This window comes from Pristiophorus japonicus, chromosome 18, assembly GCF_044704955.1.
Source record: "Pristiophorus japonicus isolate sPriJap1 chromosome 18, sPriJap1.hap1, whole genome shotgun sequence".
NCBI classification, from domain to species: Eukaryota; Metazoa; Chordata; class Chondrichthyes; family Pristiophoridae; genus Pristiophorus; species Pristiophorus japonicus.
This window is the reverse complement of record NC_091994.1, coordinates 113,072,011-113,086,824: the sequence shown is the minus strand read 5'-3', so window position 1 is coordinate 113,086,824 and position 14,814 is coordinate 113,072,011. Positions and strand designations below refer to the sequence as shown.

The 14,814-nt window shown below is 45.9% G+C and overlaps 1 protein-coding gene across 2 annotated transcripts in view; it reads left to right on the top strand.

Moving 5' to 3' along the window:
- Positions 1 to 2,581: 2,581 nt before the first annotated feature.
- LOC139228982 (guanine nucleotide-binding protein G(I)/G(S)/G(T) subunit beta-1) overlaps positions 2,582 to 14,814 on the top strand; it is an 83,392-nt gene continuing 71,159 nt past the window's right edge. The window contains exon 1 of one of the 2 annotated variants that reach the window (XM_070860619.1): positions 2,582 to 2,935. The gene's annotated coding sequence lies outside the window, so the exon portion shown is untranslated. The remainder of the gene's footprint in view (positions 2,936 to 14,814) is intronic. The other variant, XM_070860618.1, reaches the window with a different exon arrangement.

The following is a 14,814-nucleotide window of genomic DNA, read 5'->3' as shown; positions in this document are numbered from 1 at the left end:
TTTACATGTCCCCATGTACCTGTATGCCCATGTCCCTGTATTTACATGTCCCCATGTACCTGTATGCCCATGTACCTGTATGCCCATGCCCCTGTATCCCCATGTCCCTGTATCCCCATGTCCCTGTATCCCCATGTCCCTGTATGCCCATGTCCCTGTATACCCATGTCCCCATGTCCCTGTATACCCATGTCCCCATGTCCATGTATACCCATGCCCTGTATACCCATGCCCCCATATACCCATGCCTTTGTATACCTATGGCCCCATGTCCCTGTATACCTATGCCCCAGTATGCCCATGTGCCTGTATACCCATGGCCCCATGTCCCTGTATACCCATGCCCCAGTATGCCCATGTGCCTGTATACCCATGGCCCCATGTCCCTGTATACCCATGCCCCTGTAGACCCATGCCCCTGTACACCCATGTCCCTGTATACCCATGCCCCCATATACTCATGTCCCTGTATATCCATGCCCCCATATAACCCATATCCCTTGACACACATGCCCCCATATACCCATTTCCCTGTATACCCATGGCCCCATTCCCGTGCATACCCATTCCCCTGTATACCCATGGCCCCATGTCCCTGTATACCCATGCCACTGTACACCCATGCCCCTGTATACCCATATCCCTGTATACCCATGCCCCTGTATACCCATGTCCCATGCCCCTGTATACCCATGCCCCTGTATACCCATGTCCCTGTATACCCATGCCCCTGTATACCCATGCCCCCATATGCCCATGCCCCATATGCCTATATCCCTGTATACCCATGCCCCATGTCCCTGCATACCCATGCCCCCATATACCCATGTGCCTGTATACCCATGCCCCTGTATACCCATGTCCCTGTATACCCATGGCCCCATGTCCCTGTATACCCATGCCCCCATGCCCCCATATACTCATGTCCCTGTATATCCATGCCCCCATATAACCCATATCCCTTGACACACATGCCCCCATATACCCATTTCCCTGTATACCCATGGCCCCATTCCCGTGCATACCCATTCCCCTGTATACCCATGGCCCCATGTATACCCATGCCACTGTACACCCATGCCCCTCTATACCCATGCCCCCATATACCCATATCCCTGTATACCCATGTCCCATGCCCCTGTATACCCATGTCCCTGTATACCCATGTCCCTGTATACCCATGCCCCTGTATACCCATGCCCCTGTATGCCCATGCCCCATGTCCCTGTATGCCTATATCCCTGCATACCCATGCCCCAATATACCCATGTGCCTGTATACCCATGCCCCCTGTATACCCATGTCCCTGTATACCCATGCCCCATGTCCCTGTATACCCATATCCCTGTATACCCATGCCCCCATGTCGCTGTATACCCATGCCCCATATCCCTGTATACCCATGTCCCTGTATACTCATGCCCCCATATCCCTGTATACCCATGCCCCTGTATACCCATGTCCCATGTCCCTGTATACCCCTGTGCCTGTATACCCATGTCCCTGTATACCCATGCCCCTGTATACCCATGTCCCAGTATATCCATGCCCCTGTATACCCATGTCCCTGTATACCCATGCCCCTGTATACCCATGCCCCCATATACCCATGTCCCCGTATACCCATGCCCCTGTATACCCATGTCCCCGTATACCCATGCCCCTGTATACCCATTACCTCATATACCCATGCCCCTGTATACCCATGCCCCCATATACCCATGCCCCCGTATACCCATGCCCCCGTATACCCATGCCCCTGTATACCCATGCCCCATGTCCCTGTATACCCATGCCCCCATATACCCATGTCCCTATATACCCATGCCCCCATATACCCATGTCCCTATATACCCATGCCCCCATATACCCATGCCCCCGTATACCCATGCCCCTGTATACCCAAGCCCCCGTATACCCATGCCCCTGTATACCCATGCCCCATGTCCCTGTATACCCATGCCCCCATATACCCATGTCCCTATATACCCATGCCCCCATATACCCATGCCCCCATATACCCATGCCCCCATATACCCATGTCCCTATATACCCATGCCCCCATATACCCATGTCCCTATATACCCATGCCCCCATGTCCCTGTATACTCATGCCCCATGCCCCTGTATACCCATGCCCCCGTATACCCATGCCCCTGTATACCCATGCCCCATGTCCCTGTATACCCATGCCCCCATATACCCATGTCCCTATATACCCATGCCCCCATATACCCATACCCCTGTACACCCACGGCCCCCCTCCCTGTGCATCTTCTCGGCTGGCGGGGTGGCACATAGCATGTCTCCCCCCTACCCCCCCCCCCGACCCCGACCAATCAGAGAGAGGCGCGGCCCGACGCGCGTGTGCGCGCGCGCCGCCGCCGCCGCCGAACAAGGCCGTCGGTGGGCGCGGCCGGCGCGCGCACGCCGCTTTCTTCCCTCGCTGCCCTGTGGAACGGGCGGCCGGCGCGCGCGCACGCGCACGGGGACGTGGGGTTTCCCGGGCGCCGAATGCAGGGGCGGCGCCGACGCCCAATCGGAGGGCGGCCCGCGGGGCGGGGGGGGGGGGAAAGCGGGAGCGGGATGCGCGCGAGCGAGCGAGCGAGTGGCTGTCTCCATCTAATGGCCGTCGGCAGCGCCAGGTCCGCCTGAGGAGAAAGAGAAAGAGAGAAAGCGAGAGAGAGAGAGAGAGAGAGAGAGAGCGCTGAGGCACCGACAGTGTGTGAGGGGGGAGGGAGAAAGAAAAAAACTAGAGAAAAAAGAAAGATTTAAAAAAAAACCCACAATTTCCCCTCACCCGCGCCCTGCCCGCCGGCCCCGCGGTCGGAGCGAGCCCCCCGGGGGGGAAAGGAGCCGCCGCCGCCGCCGCCGCCGCACAGACCCAGGGCGGCCACCCTTCAATGAGCCTTTGGCCGGGAGCGAGGAGCTGCAGGTAAGGCCGGCGGGCAGAGTGTGCGAGGGGCGAGGGGCCGGGCCGAGCATCTGAGGGGGAAAATTGGGTGGTTTCATTTTTTTTAATTACCCCACCTTTGTAAAACAAAAATAAAAGACCCCCCCCCCCCACACTTTTTGCGGGTTCCCTGGCTGTGGTAAGACGGGGTGGTAATGGTGGCGATTGCTGGCTGAGGGGGAGGTGGGGGGGGAGGCTGAGGAAAAGCGCTTGTCCTCCTCCATAATGAATGAGTTCCTCAATCTGGGCCCCGGACCTGCACAAACATGGCGCCGGCATTCCCCCCCTCCCCTCCCCTCCCCTCACGGCTCGCTGCCCCTTTGCTGACTCCCAGAGACCACCCTGCGGTTGTTGGGGCAAATACTCGACGGCTTCGGGTTGCCGAGCCCCTGGTGGATCGGCACAGCCGGCCCTGGCCGGCCCCTGGCGGGATGGCCGGCCGCGCTTTCTCGGGTGTGAGAGGGAGAGGGAGAGAGCGAGTGTTTTTCCTGCCGATTGTGCAGGCGGCTCCTCCTCATTTCTTGCAGGGCTGCCTTTGAGGGACTGAAATTTCGCACATGCTCAAGATTTGCTTTAATGGAATTAATGCGTCGCCTACGGATTTTTTTTTTTATCGTGTTGCCTTTTGCCAATAAAGTGCAGCAATATTTTTTTTCCCTTTCTCCCTATTATCGGCAAGGAAACGTATAATTATTGATAACCCACACTGGCATACTAAGGCTATTTGGTAACCCCCCCCCCCCCCCAATAATCTTTCTCCCATCTGTTTTTTTGTAATGAAAGAGGATCTGTTTTCCCCTTTCCAACTTGTTCTACAATAGTTAATGTAATGTGATGCATAGAATTTAAACTGATTTTTTTTCCCACATCGACATGCTACACAAAGGTTAAAATATGTACAACCGAGAGATTTGTGCCTTAATGCACCAAGTTGACATTTTAGGATGAGTAATGGGAAATTGGAACAGGTGGGGGTCATGCTGTATTAGAACCAAACCCCTCGATCACTGAAATGATATTTATCTACTTGTAGGGGAGGAATGATTCTTGAAATTTTAAGTTAAGTATCACGGTTTACAACTCAAGTCGAAGAAGTGAAGGGAAGCTGTGTTACTAGACAGTTATTCTTAACAAAGCCTTGTCCGATGCATGCACTGTTTATACAAGACTTTTTAAATGCATGTTCAAGATGGTGAAATTGTAAGAGAAATGATATCTTTAATAGGGTCAGCTGGCTGTTTTCTTCATCTGACTCTCCCTTGGGTGCACCACTCTACACTCTTTCTTCACTGAAAGGGTTGCTAAGTGATCTTGGGCGTGTGCCTGTTTCTGTAAATGTGCACTTGTGTAAGCAGAGGTGGTCAGAGGCAACACTGATTTATTTCCCCTCACCACAGCATGGAAGTGCTAATCTGAGAGAATATCTCTTGTAACATGAGTGACATTGCTAAGTTATCTCCGTGCTGGGACCCCAGCTCTTTACAATATACATTAACGATTTAGTTGAAGGAATTGAGTGTAATATCTCCAAGTTTGCAGATGACACTAAACTGGGTGGCGGTGTGAGCTGTGGGGAGGACGCTAAGAGGCTGCATGGTGACTTGGACAGGTTAGGTGAGTGGACAAATGCATGGCAGATGCAGTCATCAGTCACTGAAAGTGGGCATGCAGGTACAGCAGGCGGTGAAGAAGGCAAATGGTATGTTGGCCTTCATAGCTAGGGGATTTGAGTATAGGAGCAGGGAGATCTTACTGCAGTTGTACAGGGCCTTGGTGAGGCCTCACCTGGAATATTGTGTTCAGTTTTGGACTTCCAATCTGAGGAAGGACATTCTTATTGAGGGAGTGCAGCGAAGGTTCACCAGACTGATTCCAGGGATGGCTGGCCTGCCATACGAGGAGAGACTGGATCAACTGGGCCTTTATTCACTGGAGTTTAAAAGGATGAGAGGGGATCTCATAGAAATGCATAAGATTCTGACGGGACTGGACAGGTTAGATGTGGGAAGAATGTTCCCAATGTTGGGGAACTCCAGAACCAGGGGACATAGTCTTAGGATAAGGGGTAGGCCATTTAGGACTGCGATGAGGAGAAACTTCTTCACTCATAGTTGTTAACTGTGGAATTCCCTGCCGCAGAGAGTTGTTGATGCCAGTTCATTGGATATATTCAAGAGGGAGCTAGATATGGCCCTTACGGCTAAAGGGATCAAAGGGTATGGAGAGAAAGCAGGAAAGGCGTTCTGAGGGAATGATCAGCTATTCTATGATATTGAATGGCGGTGCAGGCTCGAAGGGCCAAATGGCCTACTCCTGCACCTATTTTCTATGTTTCTATCGTGAAATGTATTTGCAAACCCATACTATAGCATTTCTGGTGCTGCAGATATTGCATGTTGATATTGCAGCATTGTATACTTTTTTTAAATCTCAAAGGATTATGTTCTTAAAGGATGGCAAGGCATTAAAACAACAATTGTCTGCATCAGACAAGATTCCTAACATTTTAGAAACTTTTCTATTAAATTATTTGCGAATATTGCTCTGCATGTAACTGTATTTGACTTTCCTGCAGGCACTCGCTGAACAAAATGTGTTGAGATATATTTTTATTAGTGCAGTTGGTGATTTACCCCATAGCTGGGACATTATACCAGTTCTCATGGTCAATGAAACACACCTCCTGGCCTACAGTTTAGTAGTAAATCTAGCAATCTAGCTGATTTGTTGCAGAATGCATGCAGTATTTAATAAATCATCTGTCATGGTTCTAACAGTTAACATCTTTCCCTCCACAAGAAAATCCTGGTGTTCTGTTTCATAATCAGGCACTACTTGTATAATTTAGATGTTTAGAAATGTTAGGTAAGCTTTGTTGGATAAATTGCTCAAGCTACAGAATGAGTAGGCTTGGTAATTGGAATTTGTAGTACATGGAATTACAGTACTCAAAAGTTTTGATATGCCAAGACTTCGAGCAAACTTTTATTGCAGTGTTGATTTGCCAAAAAAGGAATGGAAACTATTCAGCCCCCCTTCTTGGCCAAGATTTTGTGCAGTATAATAGTTTTCTGGAAGTTTGATTTTTCTAAGCGTTTAGATCAAGGTTTGAATATTTTAAGTTAAGTTCTGTGTTGGGGATACTATTGTGGTGTACTTCCTGAAACTGGTTATTTTGTTTACACTGTTGATGAAGTGTGCTCTTAAGATATTTTGTAATTATTTTTGATAGCTGTGAAGGATGTTGCATCTTTGCACATATGGTATTACTAACATTTGTTTTCATTGTTCAAGAAGTGTGGTTTAGTTATTGCCTAAATGCACTTTTCAAAATCTAAATTGGTCTAATGTTTTATCTAGATCTTAGTAACTCCAGTAACATTTTGTGTTCACATCAAGTACATTCACCTAACTATGCATTGAAAAGATGTATCGTTGACTGCACATTTAACTACTTTTTAAAAATAACTCTTCAGCTCATTTTCCCCATTTCCTTTTGTGAAGATTCTGGCTCCTTAACAGCCCTCCAATACCGCATCCTATTAACCATTTGTCATGTATGAGTGAAAATGGCAAGTAGCAAGCTCGTCAACTACATGTAGCATCACACATGATCCAGCGATTTCTTCTGGTCCCACTTAGATATACCTTAGAATATGGTCTTTGATTTCATTTCATTTTCTCCTTGTCACAGTACATTAACTTATTTTTACTAAATAACAGATAACTGAGAGTATGCCGAAACACATGAAGTGTTTGGGGTTTTGATGATACCCAGGAGTGTTCAACTGGTACATAAGCAGCTTCTCAACCCCGAGTGTGTTCCAGCCTTTCCTAACTTATTTTTTTGATTAGTGTGCATTGATGTTTGGGTTTTTCCATTAATTCGTTTTCATTATTGCTGTGCATAATTCCCATTTCGTATCCAGGAGGCTGACGAGATGGCCTAATCTTGAGGCTTTTCCCGGTGCTGATTTTTAAACAACCATTAGAAAGTAAGCTGAAGTGTTTCCAGGTTATGTATTATGATATTATCTCCCTTTTTATATTTTGGATTATACTTTCCCCCATGACATACGGCTCAAGATCATAGGAACAGGAGTAGGCAATTCAGCCCCATGAGCCTGTTCCACCGTTCAATTAGATCAAGGTCGATCTATACTTCAACTCGATTTACCCGCTTTTGATCCATATCCCCATATACCCTTACCTAATAACAATTCATTGATCTGTCTCATGTCAATTAATCAGCAGCCACTGCTATTTGGAAGAGAATTCCAGATTTCCACTACTGTGTGGAAAAAGTGCTTCCTGTTTTCACTCCTAATGGTCTAGCTTTAATTTTAATCCTTTAATCCTCATCATTCTGGTGAATCTGTACTATACTTCCTCTAAGGTCAATATTACCTTCCTGAGGTGTGGTGCGCAAAACTGAACAAGGTACTCCAGATGGAGCCTGCCCAAGGCTCTGTCCATCTGAAGGATTCCTTCCTCTCTTTGTATTGCAGCTCCCTTGAGATAAAGACCAACACTCCATTTTTTGATTGATATTTGTACCTGTAGTGATTGATTTGCATGCATTAATACCTAAATCTCATTCCTCTGCCACAGTTCCTAATCTCACGCCATTAAGAAAAGACTGATATTTGGAAATCCCAAGTGCAACCATGTCCTGCCATTCCTTGGCACAATAATTTGAAGTACCAACAAATGTTGTTATAATGTCCTTATTACTTGCAACATAACTAACTGATGGGCAATACTCAGACACTTATCTTAAATGTTATGCTGCAATTTCCTCAACAAAGTTGTGCATTGTACATAAAAATGCACTGTAAACAGAGATCTACTGAAGTAGAGAAATGTGGAACAGCGAACAATTGTCATGCCTGTTGTGCATTACTCATTTGCTCCTCCACTGGTAATATTGCAGCTGCAATGTCGTCTCTATGTATAAGGAATTTTTGAAGGTATTTAAGTTGATAAAAAGGGTTGTGAATCTTTGCAATTTTCTACCCCAGAGAGCTGTGGAGGCTGGGTCATTGAATATATTTAAGGTGGAGATACAGATTTTTGAAAGATAAGGGAGTCGAAGGTTATGGGGAGCGGGCGGGAAAGTGGAGTTGAGTCCATGATCAGATCAGCCATGATTTTGAATGGCGGAGCAGGCTCGAGAGGCCAAATGGCCTCCTCCTGCTCCTATTTCTTATGAAGTGTAAATATTGAGTTTGACTGTTGGGGCATGGTTTGATTCTGGGGCAAAGTGTATCAAACCTGAGGGCAACTAGGGATGGGCAATAAATGCCAGTCTCGCAGGTGATGCCCACACCCTAAAAATGAATTTTAAAATAACTTTTTGGGGTAAAAATGACACTCACTTATGTATAATGGGAAATAATGTATGCTTATAGATCGTAGTGGTGATTATTTGACTTGCAAATGCAAGTTTGAGATTTTGTGCAAGTTTAAGATGACTTGAGAATTGAATGTTGGAAATGATATCAAGTTGACACGTAGCTAAAGCTCCAAACATTTGAAAGAAATATTTGTAATGGTACTTTTTTTTTCAAAACTTAATGTTTTTCTCCACTTGTACACAAGTGTATGACCAACTCTCTCCAGTGAGAGTGGGGTTATCCTTTGACAGCCAATACAGGCTGTGTGGGTCCCAGGTTCAAATCCTATTCTGTATTGAGTTAGCTGGGATGGTAGTCGCGGTACCCTTTAGCAGCCCTGGTTAAGGGAGAGGAAAATTGGCCATAATTACTGCTTCTGATCTAAATCCAGTGACCACTCCTGGAAACTTCATGCAGATGTCTAGTGAAGACAGAATTGGCCTCTGCTATGATGTTCGGCTTCTGCTGTGATGTTCTGCCCCTGGATCTAAGGTGGATAAGAAAGTATTTGAGTATGAACATACTTGCTGGATGACTCCACCCCAAATTCATCATGTTTTTTTTTGATTACACTAAGTAGCAAGTGTATTTCCATCTGAACTGAATTATATTCCAAATGTGAACTTTAAAGTTCTTTGTGGTATATTGAATTGCATTATTTGTCCAAGCATATTTTTTCCCAGTACTAAATAGGCAAGAGTTATTTCTGTCTCCTGATGATGAATTGAAATGGGTAGTGGTCCTTGTAGGGTGCACATCCGACAGGGATCAGATCTTGCATACTTAATTTGAGGAATTCTAGTGACATTTACTTGGCAGTAGAAATTGTTATAGCTTCAGGTTTGTACTGGAGTCTTATGCTCAATTTGCATAAATTCCCTTCCTAGTCTTTGCATTAAAAAAGCTCCATTTAAAAAAATCTGTGCTGTACTTGATCTCAGCTGTGAAGCAATAGCACAAAGAACCATTTTGGCTTCCATTATACAGACAGATTGTTAATACTGTATACCATATGTTGCCTCCTATTTATTTAGTAAAACATGTACCTAATTCTATGTTATGCAGACTAGCTTTTAATCCAGATTATATGAAATCAATAGCAAATTTCAAACTGATCCTATTTTCGAAATCACCATTGCAATAAACCATGTTTACATGTTACAGGGCTGTTATACTATTTGTAAGTCTCCATTTCCTTTGAAAGTGTATTAGTTTTAAGAAGCTAATTTATTATGGAATAATTTGTTTTATGTACAGATGTCCTTGTTTTTCTCTCGGCCTCTTGTGCCAGGGGAGATATTTTTCCGCCTGAATCAGGGAGGTGGTTAGCTCAGCTTGTTAGTGCAGTATTTCCACAGGGACCATGTGAGCTATTGTCAGTGGCACTGCCTCTCCCCACAGGCAGGAAATGGATGGCCATTCCAGGCTAACTGTCTCTGCGCCATTATTTAAGACCATTTATGTGGTGTAGCACTAATGCCTTGATGGAATTTTATTGTACAGTTGCTCAACTTGCATATAAGTAGGAGATGATGCAGACTGAAGCAAATTAAGTAATGAATACAGATGTCAAATACTATGACTGTTAAAGTTTTAAAATACACAATAATTAGTCATTTCACTGAGGTTCTTGTGAATTCAAGTTTCTCATTTCTGATATTCATAGAAATCATAGAAATTTATGGCACAGAAGAAGGCCATTCAGCCCATCGTATCTCTGCTGGCCGACAGTTACCCAGCCTAATCCCATTTCCAGCTCTTGATCCATAGCCCTGTAGGTTACAGCACTTCAACTGCACATCCAAGTACTTTTTAAATGCGATGTGGGTTACTGCCTCTACTACCCTTTCAGGCAGTGAGTTCCAGACCCCCACAACCCTCGGGGTGAAAAAAAAATCTCCTGAACTCCCCTAAGCCTTCTACCAATTACTTTAAATCTATGCCCCCTGGTTATTGACCTCTGCTAAGGGAAATAGGTCTTTCCTATCCACTCTATCTGGGCCTCATAATTTTATACAAATTGTTCTTGTATAAAGTGGCAGTTCATTAACGTATTAATGTCTAGATCACATTCTTTGCAAATTAAAATTTAGTTTGCCATTGACACAACCAGCTTGAATATGAATTGCACTGTGCCGTTAAAAATAAATTTGGTTTGTCGGAATAAAATGTGGTTTGAATGACGTGACTAATGAGAGAAACAAAAATAACCAGAAGAGGCTGTGTGAGGACTGGAAATGGGAAAAATTCTCCCTTCAACCAACAGTTGCTGCCACTTTAGTACGGTGCACAAGAGCTGGGATTCTGATTTCTTCCTTTGCTGATAGTGCCAACGGGGTTTTTTGGGTACAGTGCTAAAGTGGGAGTTACAGTGCATTTTAGCAAACAAAGCATGAGAGCCATTGATATCTATTCAGGCAGGCTAAACAACCCCATTTTTTGTCGGTTATTTGATTCTGCATAAGTTAATTTACATTTCAGGAATAACCATTTCGAAGTACATTGTACAATTCCTTTAATTGAAAGAATCTTTTGATTGGTTTCCCCTATCGACCTTTTTGGTAGTTATGTTTACAATTTTTAATGTCAGTGCTTTTGCTAAATTTGAATTTATTTTTCATAGAATTTTGAAAAAGAATAATTCCTGATCACTTTAGCCAGTTCCTGCTGGTTAACTAGGAGCAGGCACTCTCACCATTTCTCTTTCATCTTGAAATTCTGGAGCGAATTGTAATATCCCTGAAGTATTTTTATTTTTGGGATGTGGACAACACTGGGATGGAAAATATTTATTGCCTGTCTGTAGTTGCCCTGAGAGGATTGAGTCAACCATGTAATGGGGGACTGGAGTCACATGTGGGCCAAACCAGGTAGGGGTGGCAGGTTCCTTTCCCTGAATGTCAGTGAACAATCCAGCAGCTTTCATAATGCTAGCTCACAAATGACCAGATTTATTCAATACAATTTCACTATGTACTGTGATGAGATTTAAACTCCAGACTTGAGGTTTGCTAGCCCAGCACTATAACCGTACACTCTTTTATATAAAAAAAAACGCCCAACCCCACACTATGGGCCCAAGTTTCCACATAATTTGCGCCTGATTTTTAGGAGCAACTGGTGGAGAACGGACTATCTTAGAAATCGCAATTCTCCACATTTTTTTTTTCTGTAGTTCTAGTCAGGTGGAACAGTTATACTTTGGAACAGAATTTTTTCTTCAAAAGGGGGCGTGTCCGGCCACTGACGCCTGATTTCAAAGTTTCCACAGTGAAAACGTACTCCAAACTAAAGTAGAATGGAGCAAGTGAAGATTTTTGTAGAACTGAAAAAACCTGTTCTACACATTAAAAAATCAGGCGCAGGTTACAAATTAGGCATCCAGAACGAGGGGGGGGGGGGCGGAAAGGGGAAGGGAACTCATTAAATTCTACAATAAATCCTTATTTATACTTCTACAAATATTATACAAATAAATCCAACCTGAATAAACATTTATAAGCAAAGAAAAGATTAAATAAACCATCTTCCTACCTGTGTGAAAGTGCTTCAGGCACGGAGAATTCTGCAGTCAGCCTGAGGCGCCCGTTCTTCCCGCGCGCGGGGGGGAGGACGAGGACGATTATTCCGGTACCCGCCAGGGGGGGCGGGCGCCCGTCCTGCCCGGAGGGGGGGGGGAGAGGCCGTTCCTTCCCGGGGGAGGGGGGGGCGTCCGTTCTGCCCACGGGGTGGGGGGGGGGGGTGTGAGAGGGGAGAGGAGGCGCCCGTTCTTTCCCGCGGGGAGGGTGGAGAGAGGGAGGAGGCGCCCGTTCTGCCCGCGGAGAGGAGGCGCCCATTCTTTCCCGCGGGGGTGGGTAGGAAGCGCCCGTTCTTCCCGCCGGGGGGGTAGGAGGCGCCCGTTCTTCCCGCGGGGGGTGGGGGAGAGGAGGCGCCTGTTCTTTCCCGCGAGGGGGGGGGGGGGTGGGGGGAAGAGAGAGAGAGGAGGCACCAATTCTTCCCGCGCGGGGAGTGGGGGAAGGAGACAGTGAGAAGGCTGCATGTGCTGATGGCAAAGTGCTTTTATTAAAAAAAAAAAGTTCAAAAATTAAACAGCTACAAAGAACTACAAAAATGGCCGAGTGCCGATGTTTTTTTCACACTGAGCATGCGCGAACGCTCCAACGCGCACGCGCAGCGTTGCCGGCAGGAAAAAAAACTAATTTAAATAGTACCCGCCCCCTCCCACTTACAAATTGGCGCGAGTGTAGGCTCCGCCCCCCTGGGCGCCGCGCCAGGCAGACAAGGAGCTGCAGAACGCTCCAGAATCGCGATTTTTTTTTTTTAGGCGCGAAAAACGGGCGCTCAGCTCGGAGGGGCGCCCGTTTTTTATCGTGTGGAAACTTGGGCCCTATATGTTGAGTCTTAATATCATTGCCGTACTTAGCACAGTGAGTAACACTGACCAAGCAGTAAACTGGGAAGGTGGCTCAACAGTGGCTAACAAGGGAAATTAGGTAGTGTTAAATCCAAGGAAGAGGCATATAAATTGGCCAGAAAAAGCAGCAAAGCTGAGGACTGGGAGAAATTTAGAATTCAGAGGAAGAGGACAAAGGGTTTAATTAGGAGGGAGAAAATAGAGTATGAGGGGAAGCTTGCTGGGAACATAAAAACTGACTGCAAAAGCTTCTATAGATATGTGAAGAGAAAAAGATTAGTGAAGACAAACGTAGGTCCCTTGCAGTCAGATTCAGGTGAATTTATAATGGGGAACAAAGAAATGGTGGACCAGTTAAACAAATACTTTGGTTCTGTCTTCGCTAAGGAAGACACAAATAACCTTCCGGAAATACTAAGGGACCGAGGCTCTAATGAGACGGAGGAACTGAAGGAAATCCTTATTAGGCGGGAAATTGATGGGATTGAAGGCTGATAAATCCCTGGGGCCTGAAAGTCTGCATTCCAGAGTACTTAAGGAAGTAGCCCTAGAAATAGTGGATGCATTGGTGATCATTTTCCAACAGTCTATTGACTCTGGATCAGTTCCTATGGACTGGAGGGTAGCTAATGTAACACCACTTTTTAAGAAGGGAGGGAGAGAGAAGGCAGGTAATTATAGACCGGTTAGCCTGACATCAGTAGTGGGGAAAATGTTGGAATCAATTATTAAAGATGAAATAGCACATTTGGAAAGCAGTGACCGGATCGGTCCAAGTCAGCATGGATTTATAAAGGGGAATCCTGCTTGACAAATCGTCTAGAATTTTTTGAGGATGTAACTAGTAGAGTGGACAAGGGAGAACCGGTGGATGTGGTGTATTTGGACTTTCAAAAGGCTTTTGACAAGGTCCCATACAAGAGATTGGTGTGCAAAATTAAAGCACATGGTATTGGGGGTAATATACTGACGTGGATAGAGAACTGGTTGGCAGACAGGAAGCAGAGAGTCGGGATAAACGGGTCCTTTTCAGAATGGCAGGCAGTGACTAGTGGGGTGCCGCAGGGCTCAGTGCTGGTGCCGCAGGGCTCAGTGCTGGAACCCCAGCTCTTTACAATATACAGTAATAATTTGGATGAGGGAATTGAGTGTAATATCTCCAAGTTTGCAGATGACACTAAGCTGGGTGACGGTGAGAGCTGTGAGGAGGATGCTAAAAGGCTGCAGGGTGATTTGGACAGGTTAGGTGAGTGGGCAAACGAGTGGAAGATGCAGTATAATGTGGATAAATGTGAGGTTATCCACTTTGGTGGCAAAAACACGAAGGCAGAATATTATCTGAATGGCGGCAGATTAGGAAAAGGGGAGGTGCAACGAGACCAGGGTGTCATGGTACCTCAGTCATTGAAAGTTGACATGCAGATACAGCAGCTGGTGAAGAAGGCAAATGGTATGTTGGCCTTCATAGCTAGGGGATTTGAGTATAGGAGCAGGGAGGTCTTACTGCAGTTTTACAGGGCCTTAGTGAGGCCTCACCTGGAATATTGTGTTCAGTTTTGGTCTTCTAATCTGAGGAAGGACGTGCTTGTTATTGAGGGAGTACAGCGAAGGTTCACCAGACTGATTCCCGGGATGGCAGGACTGACACATGAGAGACGGGACCTGTATTCACTGGAGTTGAGAAGGATGAGAGAGGATCTCATAGAAACATATAAAATTCTGATGGGACTGGACAGGTTAGATGCAGGAAGAATGTTCCTGATGTTGGGGAAGTCCAGAACCAGGGGACGTAGTCTAAGGATAAGAGGTAAGCCATTTAGGACTGAGATGAGGAGAAACTTCTTCGCTCAGAGGGTTGTTGATGCCAGTTCATTAGATATATTCAAGAGGGAGTTAGATGTGGCCCTTACGGCTAAAAGGGATCAAGGGGTATGGAGAGAAGGCAGGAAAGGGGTACTGAGGGAATGATCAGCCATGATCTTATTGAATGGTGGTGCAGGCTCGAAGGGCCGAATGGCCTACTCCTGCACCTATTTTCTGTTTCTATGTGG